The 14,442-nt window shown below is 31.3% G+C and overlaps 1 pseudogene; it reads left to right on the top strand.

Moving 5' to 3' along the window:
• The first annotated feature begins 12,820 nt into the window (after positions 1–12,820).
• LOC126020117 (60S ribosomal protein L21-like) overlaps positions 12,821–14,442 on the top strand; it is a 32,746-nt pseudogene continuing 31,124 nt past the window's right edge.

Here is a 14,442-nt window from a genome sequence, read left to right as displayed (position 1 = left end):
GACTTGAATCAAAGAACCTTAAAGAACATCATAAAGAATGTTCCACTCATAACTCACAGATTCTTAGAACTGGAGTGTAATGTTCCCTGAACTAAAACAAATTAAAGGTCTTTGAAACCATTCTATCAATATTAAGAGAAAACATTAAAAACCCCTGTTTAAATAGGGTTTAGGAAACATGGACAAGTAAAAAAAGACTGAAAACAAATTTAAATATCTTGTCTCACATTCTCTGCAGTAGACTGGTATTTTCCACACAGGATTAAGTTCAGGTTAAAAAAATGAAAAGTGTTTCCCTCTATCAACAAACCTGGCCGTGGATAGAAGCATACAGAAACAGATTCGCACATCACTGTCTGACAAGATGTTCACTGATAAATTTAGCAGTGCTGAAGAGCTTACTGTTATACTTTTCCCTCTTAGAGAAGCATCTTAACTTTATGAAGGAAAAAATAAATCTACTACAAAACTAATGAGAAAATTTGAACCTTTACAAGAATGTACAGGCCAAAAGTAAGATAACTTATTAAAGTTAAGAGGAGAGCAAAAACATAGGGGTAGGGGGCTAGCTTATCTTGCATGTGGATGACCCTGCCTTCATATTCATTATATAAATCACTTAGAGAATCTAAATACCAAGATCTTGACTAGATATGGCTTGAGGGAAGTTTCTGAGATGCTTCTTGGTGATACATTGATGCTCAAAGTACATGAAGTGGTTCTACTATGACCATGAGGGCCATCCAGCAATGCTTGAGGCATGAGGGCCATGCTTGGCAGTGCCAAGCTTCATTGCCATCAAAGTTGCATGCTGATGTTTAAGGAGGGGGCATATAGTGCTCAAGGGGTCATGTATTACCAGGGTATGAATTGGAGGTCTTCCAAATACAAGATATGAACTCCACCCTTTAGAACTCTTTCTTGAATCCTGATCTAGGGTGTTTTGTTTTTGTTTTTGTTTTTCCTTATTTGCATTTTGGGTCACACCTGGCTATTCTCAGATTTATTCCTAGCTCTGCACTCTGGCATTACTCCCAGTGGTATACAAGAGATCACATGGGAAGTTGAGGATCAAACCTAGTATACAAAGCGAACACCCTACCCTCTATACTATTACTCCAAACCCTAGAAATTATTTTTTCATAAAAATATAAACTAACATTTTCATTATTTACATTTCTGACTGATGATCAGTAAAAAACTCATGTAGCTAAAAGAAGGTAAAACTAAAAACAACATGAGTATTTATTAGCGATGCAGATAGAGAATTCAACTATTTGTCTATGTATTTCAGAATTAATTTCCATTGGTTATATCACTAAAGTTAATTTATACAGTGATAGGGGAAACATATGTGGTTCCAAGGATTAAACCTAGTTAAGCCATATACAAGAATAGCATTTTACCAACAGTATTATCTCTCAGGTCCAATTTCCAATTTTAAGAAACACTGTAAGCAAAAGGGTTAACACATAGTTGTAGTGAGGTGAAGAAAAATATGTCAAATCAGACTATTAAATCCAGCTAATTATCTTGGAAATATTAAAGATATATGTTTTACCAAAAGCAAAAGTTGAAATTAGAGATAGCTCAATAAGAAAATATTTTTAATTTTTTGAGTTAAATAAACACAAAGATAGATGAAAAATGAGGTGTACCCAAGTGTCTGAAACCAGATGTGTGGGTAAAAAATGTGGCACATATACACAGCTATTAGAAAAAATTAAGTCATGATATTTTCTTATACGTGGATGGATATGGAAAATAGTATCCTGTGCTAAATGAGTCAAAGGGAGAAGTAAAGACATAGAATGTTGCATTCATTTATGGAACAAAAAATGGTAATAATAACCAAAATCAAGAGATAAGAAGGCCAGGAGGACTGACCCAGGTATAATAGTTGGAAATGATCACTCTAGACAAAAACTGGGTGCTGAAAGCAGGTAAAGTGATATATATGAAATCCCTTCAGAAACTATATTGCAAAGCACAATGTTTAAAAAAGAAGAAAAGAAAGGGGAGAGGCTGAGGGAATGGAGGAAGAAAGCAAACTGAGGACATTGGTGTAGGATACACAGAGATGAATGGATGGGTATTAGACATTTTAAGCAAACTCAATCATGAACTTGGTAATTGTATTTCAAGGTAATTTAATTAATAATTTATTAAAAAAGGAATTTAAAAAGGCTAGGAATGTAGCTTAATGATAGAGTATAATATTGCTACTTACATGTGAGGCTCTTGGTTTGGTATTTGATACCCACAAAATTCTTATTATAAAAAAATTAAAATTACAAATTAAAATAACAATTTCAAGTATACCATGTATATAAATAAAAATGTTAAACTATATTAAATCAAGTGAGAAAACAATGGAATAAAATATTATAATCTTAAAAATAGTTTAAAATTATACTTTTTAAAATATACTGTTATACTTTTAAATATATTATAAGAAAACATAAAATATAGAAAGGTAAACCTATTATAAACCATAGAAAACATTTTGGGATAAAATGAAATACCAAAAGTTAATAATTTTAAAACATATAACAGAAACAAAGAGTAATGAAATAAAAAGTAGACAAGTAGAAGATTTATCCAATCAATATCACCACATGTAATTATAATATAAATAATATTAAGTTAAATACTTCTTTAATGTACATATATGTAGGGATATTTTTGTGCAGATATTTATGAAGTGTTTATTTTGTTATTGGAATACATAAGAAGATCCACTGGATCCAATTATCAATTCTGTACACAATACAAATAATCACTACAATGTGAGTGGATAAAGAAATTTTATGGTGTGTACACAGCAGTAAGAAAAGACAAAATCCTGCCTTGTTCTATAACTTAGATGGAAGTGTGGAGACACTGGAAAGACAGATGTTGTGTGATTTTACTCAGATATGGTATACAAAGAAATATAGCAAGGGAATAATCAGTACCCAATGAAAACAAACCCTTGGATTTGATAACATAATTGAGGTTACAAAATGGATTTTGCATGGGACTAGGTTGGTAAAAAAAAAAAAAGGTGAATTATAAATGACATAAAAGAACAGTAGTAGAGGGTCTTTGACACTTTTTGGTAATTGAAGTTACAACAATGTAGACCAAAAGCATTACTATGACCTCAACTATGTATGTACCCACAATTAAAATTAAGTATAAAAATGAATCAAGGTAACTGGTATGGCTGTATGAAAACAAGAGCCAATGAAATAGTGACTACAAAAAAGTCACTTTGGATTACAACCATCTATCATTTTACAAGACTTTAATCAACATCTCACTCAGTATAACAATGGTTCTATAACAATAATCTGTAGCCTAGTATGGAGAATGTTATATAGCTTCTATAATTATGCTTTATGCTGTTCATAAAACAATTAGATCATCTAAAATGAATTTCTATATCTACACTAAGTATAAAAAATACAAGAGAAGCCATGGGTCATTATCAGTTTTTACGGCAAGAATTAATTTAAATATTAGAGAAAATTTAATTAAAAATAAGAGAATTAGTTTATCATGAATATGTAATCCCTATTTATCCATGTGGCTAATAACAAAGCTTAACAAAACATAATACTAAATTTGACATAACTGGATAAAAAGTACATACTCATAATTGTAGGTAAAATGCTAGCTCTTAATCAAACCAATGTCAATGAGAGTTAATCAAGAGACCCAAACTATAAAAAGCCATACACAAAATGGACCCATTATGCTAGAGTACAGGAGGCGAAAGGGGGAGGTACCGATGCATGCTGGAAGTTATGGGTGGAAGGAGGTCAATTCAGGTGTTAGGAATGGCCCCAATTCACTGGTCCTAATTCAATGTTATGAAATTCAACTGTGAAAAACTTGTAAAAAAAATTTTAAAAATTAGATAAAAAATGCTAGCTCTTCATATGATTGACTCAATGAAATAGTTATTAACTAAAATATATTTATAAATCATTTTGAACCAAATTTACCAAGTTGATACTTTGTAGCACACATATTAAAAGATTACAAAATACTCTAGTCATATGGATATTAGACATTCATCATTATAGATCACATCATGAGTTACAGAATAATCTCAATAAATTTAGAGTTTAAAATCATATAAAATGTTATTTGATTATAGCAAAATTAAAATTAGAATGTGTATAAATTTGAAATTAAGCACATATATATTCCACAATCCCAAAATATAACATTATATACTTCATTAAAATATTTTAAAGAGGAATGGAATAGTCTTATTTTAATTTTTAAATATCACTGACTTCTGTGAAAATAATAACTTCTGAAGATACAGTATTGAAGAAGATAAATAAAAACAGCAAATTATATAAGTACTTCAGATAAGATATAATAATAATAATAATATGAACTAAATTCAACATTAATGAGGACAGGAAAAAGAAAGATTTTAGATAAATTCCAAGCTTGAATCACATACTAGAAAGCTAATAAAGCAAACTGACTGGCAAGAAACCAACAAAAATATTAGTATGATGGTCACCAGAGAAAAAGGGAAAGTAAACTTAGGAAATTAATGAGAGAAATTTATTTTTGCTAAAGTGAGATTTATTTTATTTTGTTATTTGTTTTAATTTTTAGACATTGTTATTTACGATACTTTTATCAAAAGATAACTATACTTATAAGATGGAAAATCAATCAAGAAAAATGTCAATACAGGTCAAATCCAAATGGGTTAAAGAACTTAATATCAGGCCCGAAATCATAAGGTATATAGAAAAATATGTAGGCAAAACACTCCATGACATTGAGACTAAAGGCATCTTCAAGGAGAAAACAGGACTCTCCACACAAGTTTAAACAGACATAAAAAAAAATGGGATTATATTAAGAAGCTTCTGCGCCTCAAAAAGAAATAGTGATTCCCACTGTAGCTTCAATTTGTCCCCTTTCCTTGCATCTTTGTCCTCATAAAATAAAAATTAAAAAAAATATTGACTAGCATACAAAAGCTACACACAAAATGGGAGAAACTATTCACCAGTACTCATCAGATAAGGTTCTAATATCTAATATATACAAGGTACTGACAAAACTTAATGGGGGAAAAAAACATCTAAGTCCAAAAACTGGGGAGAAGAAATGGACACTTCCTCAAAGAATGGTCAAAAGGCACATGAAAATTCTCCACATCACTAATCATCAGGGAAATGCAAATCAAAACAACACTGATTCCATCCCACACCACAGAGAATGGCACACATCACAAAGAACAAGAACAATCAGTGCTGGCAGGGATGTGGGGAAAAGAAACTCTAATTCACTGCTGGTAGGAATGCCGTCTAGTCCAGCCTTTATGGAAAACAATATGGAATTTCCTCAAAAAGCTGGAAACTGAGCTCCCATATTATCCAGCTATACCACTCTAGGAACTCAAAAACACAATAAAAATGCCTTCTTCACACCTGTATTCATTGATGCGCTATTTACAATAACCAGAATCTAGAAACAACCAAGATGCTCTTCAACAGGTAAAATGGCTAAAGAAACTGAGGTACATATGCACAATGTAATATTATGTAGCCCTCAGGAGAAATGACATCATGAAATTTTTCTATACATGGATGGACATGGAGACTATTATGCTTAGTGAAATAAGAGGGAGAGAGATAGATGCAGAATAATCTCACTCATCTATGGGTTTTAAGGAAAATAAAAGATATTATTGTAATAGTACCCAGAGACATTAGAGATGAGGGCCAGAGGGACTGGCTCATGATATGAAGCTCTCCAAGAAGAGTGGTGAGTGCAATTAGAGAAATGACTATACTAACTATCATGACAATGTTAATGAGTGAAAAAAATAGAGTGACTGTCTCAAATATAGGCAGGGGGCGGGGGATGAGGGAGATGGGGGGGCATTGGTGGTGAGAATGTTGCACTGGTTAAGGGACGATGTTCTTTTTATGACTAAAACCCAACTACAATCATGTTTGTAATAATGATGCTTAAATAAAGGTATTATTTAAAAATATATACTTATCGCAAAATAATCAAGAAAGCCATAAAATAGAACATAGAAGCAAAGGGGTTGGGGAAAATTGTAGAGAGGCTATTTTAAAGAATTGGGGGGGGGGGAATTTTAATATTAAAATTAAGAATACAGTCTCTGTATTTATTCACTTACATGAGCCTAACAAAAGTAACTTTTCCATGTTGTCTTCATCTTCCAAAATTAAGAAGTTGGTATAGGTTCTCAAGATACTAAGTTGGAAAACTATATATACTATTTAATGAATAAGTATAAGTTAAAATAAACATGCTATTTCATCAGTGTTTATGATAATAAATCTCCTTGTTTCATAGTTTGCAAAGCAGCATATTTGTAAATGTGTCACTTTTGACTCTGATACTGTCCTCATCTTTTGCCTTGCTGAAAATATATATGCTTATTTCTTCACTAATTTTATTTCTAATATTTTCTGCTTTGGGAATATTTTTTGACTTTCTGATCTAGCTATCAATATATTATAACATGATATAATTTCCATTATGCAAAATTCAATCCCAAAAGTAGGCTAAAAAAAGTATGTTTGACAAATGTGCAGATACATAGTATTTCATTCCACAAATAAAGAATGTCATTCTAGAAAATAAACCTAAAATTTACTTTCTTATATCCATGCATTTGTAGGATCAAATTTTTTCCACTTGTATAAACTGTTCATAATTTGTTGTAGATAATTAAGTCCTTAAAGTTCATTTTCATTATGCACAAACAAAATGTTGTCAGCATTCTACCAAACTTAGATACCATTATTATGCATAATACAAATAGCACTATAATGTCCCTAAATAATAAATAAAATAAAAATTTTACAGCATTTAATTTTTTATCAAATGACAAGAAAATTATACTCAGCTGCATCAGTTTCAAGTATTGAATGCATAAGTACATAAGTACATAACTATATCTTCCACTTTACTTCTTTAATTTTGCTTCTTTTTTTGGGGGGGGGTCACATCTGGCAGTGCTCAGGGGTTACTCCTGGCTCTATGTTCAAAACTCGCTCCTGGCAGGCTCTATAGAATGCCAGGATTTCGAACCACCATCCCACCATCCTTCTGCAAGCACGGCAAACACCTTACCTCCATGCTATCTCTCCGACCCCTTTAATTTTTTCTTAATTACTTTCCACTCATAGTTATTAAGGAGCTTTGGTATGTTAGGACTTAATAGACCTAACACTCAAGTAATATACCAAGTTTTTTTAATATTATATTATTTTTTGCTTTTGGATTTTACCTAGTGGTCCTCAGAAATTATCTCTGGCTCAGTGTTCAGGGATCTCTCCTGGTGGACTTGGAGGACTATATGAGGTGATAGATATTGAATTTAAGTCAACCATATGCAAAGCAAGTGAACTATCCACTGTATATATGTCTTGGACCCCTGGGATTTAAGTCTAAACCAGATAAACAATGCCACTTCTGTATTTAACTGAAGAAACTAACTTGTTTTTCCTAAAACACCAATTAATTCAACTCATAAAATGGCAATCTTTTTTTAGATAGCTTATTAATCTGTGCTGTAATTCATGTAAAAGGGACGAGGTAGGTTATATAATTGAAAATTCATACTTAATAATGTGGCATTGTAGATGACAATTTTGCTGTAATAAGCAATTATTTTCACAATGAAATATGACATTAGCTCCTATGTATTGAAATAGCTGCATTTAATAAAATAATAACAAAAATTAATAACACAAATAAGATTATCTAACTTGTCCCCTAAATTCTTGCTACTCAAAATATGTCCATGTATCGGTTAAACTGGTTGTTTAGAATCTGACCCTTTTTACTGAGACTTTAATTTAACTAGCTTCACCCAATTGTACACCTAGATATATTTTATGTGCAATAACATATTTTTCACATATATTAAATTGAATAGGATATTATACAAAAAGGAATATTTTCTAACTTAGTTGTAACTGTGTTTCCAACTAAAAAATATAAGCTTACTAACTTCACCAAGTTTCATATAAGTATTCAGACCAGTTGATAAATGTTTTAATTTCTCAAAATCAAAAGGCAAATTTTTATAAATACTAAATGAAGTCTCATTTTATTTATTGGAATAAGTAAAAATGAATTTATGGTTTCTATATTTTGTAAAATAACTTCTGACTTCATATTTCAAACTACTTTCTTTTGCATTATAAATGTCTGCTCTGTTTAATCATCTCAGCAACAAAAAGAATAACTAATCAAAGATATATTTAGGATATATATTTATTTTATCCCATATATATCAAAAATCATTCTACTTAAAATGTAAATTTGATACTTATCTCCAAAATATAAGCAAATATCTATGCTAAATTTTAGATAAAACAAAATATTTTATTTATTCCAATGTGTTATAAATATTTAGACCTACAAAATATAGTTGTACCCTAAAATATTCATAGAAGTACAACATAAGGATTAAAACCATAATAGGTCTTCTTATCCTAAAATTAGATATGACTTAAATTAAAACAAGCCAAAAAGAAATAGACAAGAGCCAGAGAAGTTTTTCAGACATTCTTTATTGTGATTGGCTCCATCTGTAAACTGTATTAAATTTTTAAAGATTAGAATGCAGTAACTACAAGATACCATTTCTTATCCAAAATCCTTGCCTCACTTAAGATGTCAAAGAAGACAGGTAAAGACTAGCTGAGTAAAGGACAATCATAGCAAAGTCACTCTGGATTGTCACTTACTTGGTTATTATAGAATTCCTTACATACATAGGTGACATTACCATCACCATACCAATCCCTAGACATACAAAAATGTCAAGTAAAAGTAATGTTAGTTGTAAAAATATTTTAAAGTGGTCCTCTTAAAGGAGAAATATATTATACAGCAAAATACACTAGTTGACTGGAAGCAATTCACAAAATGTCACTAAAAACATAAGCTAAGTCAACTGAAATGGTAAGCACTAGTTGAAATCATGTGCTCAAATCTATAGGTTTACATTTGGCTGAGGTACAAATCTGAATTAAAGACTTCTCATCTGTACATTTATGTATATATTTTTTATACATATGATTATTCTTATATGTATTTTATTTGCTTATAATTCATGAAGTACAATTATTTTCTTATGAAATATTTGCATTATTTAATATAATGTATTAGGAAAATTCTAAACTGAAAAGGTGAAATATTCAAATGACCATTTCACTGAAAAGAATTAGACCAAAAATGATCTTGCAATATTTGAGGCTGACTGACTTTGTGGAGTAGGATATTAACTTTTCTTACCTTTGCTACATGTATGGCAGTTTTTCTATTTTTAACAATTTAATTTATAAGTTTAAATGTCCAAAATTATTCTGAGTTTAGAAAATTATATTAATATTTTACAATATTTAATAAAAATAACCACAGCTTATTAAATGTAATAACATAAAGAGACTAAAACCATTATATTAGACAGATACTTTGTAATTCTATGTAAGCATCTTTCCAAATATGTATCTTCTCTCTAATCTTCTTTATCTTTATCTTTCTTGTTTCTTGTGATATCAAACAACTCATTAATTCTTTCATTCAACAATATGTATTGAGAAATTTTTTTTTGTGGTTTTTGGGTTATACCCGGCAGTGCTCAGGGGTTTTTCCTGGCTCCATGCTCAGAAATTGCTCCTGGCAGGCACGGGGGACCACATGGGATGCCGGGATTCGAACTGATGACCTTCTGCATGAAAGGTAAACGCCTTTACCTCCATGCTATCTCTCCGGCCCCAATTGAGAAATTTTTATGTTCAATGTACTTCTGCACTGGTGATACAGCAAGAAAAAAATAGACAAAATGCCTTGAACTTTCATTACAGAAGAAAATAAAGTACAAAAATAATAATAACAATATTTGCTATGTTAGAAATGATGTGTTATGGGGAAATGATAGGAAATAGCAAACATAAAAGGGAGAGAAATGACTAACGTTAAAGAACTCACTGATTATAACAGCTGAGCAAAAAAATTCAGAAAAAAGAGCAAGAAAGTCATGCACTAGGAGTGAAGCTGATTTTAGATTGGAGCAGAGATATGTCATGTAGAATATAAAATTAAAAACTTTTTGTATTGAGCACAATGTGAGGATGATGGAAAATGGGCAGTAGGAGTTGTCTATAGTCTCTTGTTTTCTATTTTCTTTAGTATATTTTCAGTATTAGAAAAATAAATACTGTGAGCACAAACATAAGAGGAGTTTGAGACAAAATGGAGAAAAGATAACTAGGATAAGGCTGCTATCTGAGTCTAGTGTTTACAAATATAAAAAAGACCAATTATTCTCATTGATATTTCTCCTTATGTCTTTCAGTTTATTGGTTTATAGATGAATATAAATGGAATTAAGACTTTGTCATACACAAGGTAAAAGTATAGTAAGGAACTTTAGAGAACATTCAAGGGAATTATTCTATTTACTGACAAGCATGGCAATAAATTAAGCATTTGAATATATAGGGGAAAAGAGGAATACAATATATAGACATAAATATCTGAAAAAAATACTGAAAAAAGGAATTGGAATTAGATACAAAAGGGAGTATACCAGAAAAATAACAGGTAAGGCTTAGAGAGTAAAATTTTGATGTTTAGATTATGAAGATGTACTATAATTAATCGTGTCATATACATGTATATAGATAGAAAGCATATTCATGAAAGTAAGCAACTAAAATGAGAAGAAATAAATGACCAGATGGAAAATATTAAAGGAAATAAAAACAAAGGAATTCTATTACAAAGATATTACATTAGATTACAAAGATATCAAAGTAATACGCTAATAATTGTGATCTAAATAGTCTCAGTTACAATGACAGTAAATCAAGAGTTAAACACTATCAAAACTAAAGAAAAATGAACTAGGGGATTGGTAATGACAGTATCAAGTAATTGTAAATGGTTTAATCACATAGGAAGTTTCACCAGGGAAGTTTCAGAAGCAGGGAGAAAGAATAGACTGGAAGAGAACAATAAATTTTTCTTGGTTCTATGCCTAGAGACAAAAGATTACAGGAGACAAGGACAAAGAGTTTATAAAGAGACAAGGCATACGTACAAAATATAATATCACTAATTCCACTGTAACATGGCTGTAACTAGAGGACATCATGTTAAGTGAAATAAATCAGAGCAAAAAAGAAAAACTATCTCTTTCATCTGTGGAATGGAAGCAAAAATTAGGAAAAATATAGCCTGAAATAATGAAAAAAATCTGGACCTTGGATTGAAAAACTCAGTTTACCTGATGTGTCAGGGGATTTGGGAATTAAGTGACTAAGTAAAAATGATTAGAGGAGCAGAAAGAAAAGGCATTGTCTTCTGGTAAAAAAAAAAAAAAAGTAAAGAAAACACGTCATTAAAAATGTAATTATGAATTCAATGAATGAGCTTCAGAAATTGGTAGTGATTGACAAATATTATAAGGGGAATAAAAAGGAAAGTGCACAGAAAAACAGGTAAGAGAAAAATAATCTACGTATAAATGATACCAGAGTCTGGAATTTAGAGTGACTGATTTAGACAGGTTTGAAACCTATCATAAAACTATTTCTTATCTTCTCAAGGTGGTAGGCAGTGATAACACAAAGTAGGAGAAGACGGAGATGGGGCAGAGATGAAGGCCCAAGCATTCTTTGCGGGGCAGAAACCATCTTTTACAACAGCTCCAACTTCTTGATTCAAGAACACAAAGATAGTGATGTAAGACACTTCCGTTTTTATATGTGAAACTATTTACACTTATAGATAAAAGAACTCCAGAAATTTTTCTATGAAAAACACAATACTAAAAATAAAATGATCAAGAGGATTCATTAAAACCTTTATTTAATTACTTTATTCTATTATATTTGACTTTGTGCATGGGGTGACTCTCCAAGTGACAGATCAAGGCATTGAAAGGAAAGGATTTCCGAGGATTTTTTGGTTTGTTCTGGTTTAGGACCAAGCCCAACAATTCTCAGTTGGTGCTCCTGTTTTTACACTTAGGAATTGCTTCTGGCAGTGCTTTAGGGCCCATTTGGGACAAGAATTGAACTCAAGTGGACTGCATGCATGCCAATTGTCCTATCTGCTATATCTTTTCAGCCTCTATGCCAATAGTCCAACTTCTCTACAAATTCTGGAGCTCCTAGAGCAAGTGGCCACTCAAAATTCCACAATACTGAAAGTCCAGTAGGAATACATCAAATTAGATGTTCCTGAACCACTGTATGTAAACTCTAAACTAATGGGCTCAGATCAATAGATACAAGACTAATTATGGAACAAATGCAAGCCAAGCTGCTAAAATTCACAGGCCAGCCCAGTCTTCAGGCTGAAAACTCTGGGGCGCCCTCTGGAGGGAAGTGTGTGAACCTTAGATTTGCTGAAGACCCAGCAGCCACACCCACAACCCACAGCCTCCTCTATGCCAATGATCCAACTGTTCTACAGATCCTGGGCCTTCTAGAGCACGTGGCCACTATAAATTCCACAATACTGACAGTCCACTAGAAACACATCAGGTTTGATGGGTAACTAGCATAGAAGCCAACTAGGCTCAAAAATAAAAATAACAGAAAGTTCAGCAATCAACAAACCACTTAATAAATCTCAAACAATAAAGTCATGACTCTACTGTGAAGTTTCACAAATTTTCTTTTACTGAAATATTTGTTTACAATGTCATTAGCCATTTAATTTTAACAAGCAATATAAGATAAATTATTTTGTGCCTTCCAAGGGGGCAGGCTTAGCTGGGAAATTGGGGACAATGGTGGAGGTAATAAATAGCGGTAGGGTTGATTTTGGAACAACTATACTATGAAAAACGTTGTAAACCACAGTGTTTAAATAAAGTCCTAAACAAGAGAGAAATATCTAACTTAAAAAAAATAAACAAAAACAAGGGGTTGGAGTGATAGCACAGCGGTAGGGCATTTGCCTTGTTAACGGCCTATGAACCGTGGACCTCAGTTTGATACCAGGCATTCCATATGGTCCCCCAAGCCAGGAGCTATTTCTGAACACATAGTCAGGAGTAACCTCTGAGGGTTACCTGGTGTGGCAAAAAAAAAAAAAAGAAACACAACGTTTGACTGACATACAAAGTTGTTCAAATACTGGACTAATATGGAAGGTAGTGACATTCACTGTCGTCATATTCAAATATAACTTTAATAACTCCTTTTAGGGCAGGTGGCAGAAAAGACAAAAAATTTTGCCAGATGATCAATAATAGTAACGATACCTTCAAACTTTGTGATTATTTTTACATCTCTCGAATGCCAATCAAATATGTTTAATGAAATGCTATGCTGACTTTGTTAAAATCAAGATTGATTTTTTTTAAACTACTAACGCTCAACAATCCAACATCAGACTAAAAATAGCTCACAAAACTAAGTTATAAAGGTAATTCTACTACCAGAAGGGAAATATCTATTCTTCATTTTTTAACATTAACTATCCTCTGCTACATAAATATTATATTACAGAGTATAATTAATATAAAAATAAATTATGAAATTACCTTATTAGGCAGTTAGAAATAAATTCTTTATAACATATATTAGAAATTATTTCTTTTACTATACTACTTTTTACATAAAAATAAAGGGCTAAATATCAACATGAGTTTTATTTTATAAATAAATAAAATATAAATTTCACTTAAAATTGTATTATTTTTAATACCTTAAATAAAAGCAGTGGATTTCCACACTTTTTATATGTGAAGAAATATTTTGTATTTATTTTTCTATGTTGGCTTAATAACTCTAAAAGGATATTATTATAGTTTGGAAATTTAACAGTAAATTGCCTGCAAAAATATACATTTCTTTTTAAAAGAATAAATAGAATTTATTTCAGCCATTATTTTTTAAATGTCTTAGAAAGTGACTTATTATAGGAACCACTTTTAGCAGAACAGTATAAAGTTAGAAGCAATTCCTACCATATTTTGTCTTTGGCCCAGTAATCTGGGGCACTAGAGCCACTCCCACTCATGCTGAAGAGTCCATATTATGTTAGGGAGCAAGCATTCACTCAGGGCCTTTCACGTACTTTAGAACTTGAGTCATCTTTTGTGTGTCAGAAAATTACTTTTCTAAATAATCTTACTGGATGGGTAGATAAGGACTATGTAGCCAACTGGTATAAGAAAAATCCTGACATGTAAGTAAACACATAGAGAAATGTTCACCCATGCTAATAAACAAATTTATAATAAAATAATGAGCTGTCATTTTCTACCTATTAAGTTAGAAAATAATATTTTAAAAACAATACTCAGTATGGATATGATGACAGTGAAATTGATGCACATTGCTGATAATGTCGCAAATTAGAACAATATTTTTGGAGATTACATGACAAGTGATAATAATAGCT

This window comes from Suncus etruscus, chromosome 10 (genome assembly GCF_024139225.1).
Source record: "Suncus etruscus isolate mSunEtr1 chromosome 10, mSunEtr1.pri.cur, whole genome shotgun sequence".
NCBI lineage: Eukaryota > Metazoa > Chordata > Mammalia > Eulipotyphla > Soricidae > Suncus > Suncus etruscus.
Note: the sequence above shows the minus strand (reverse complement) of the source record. Positions and strands in the feature narration are given on the sequence as shown.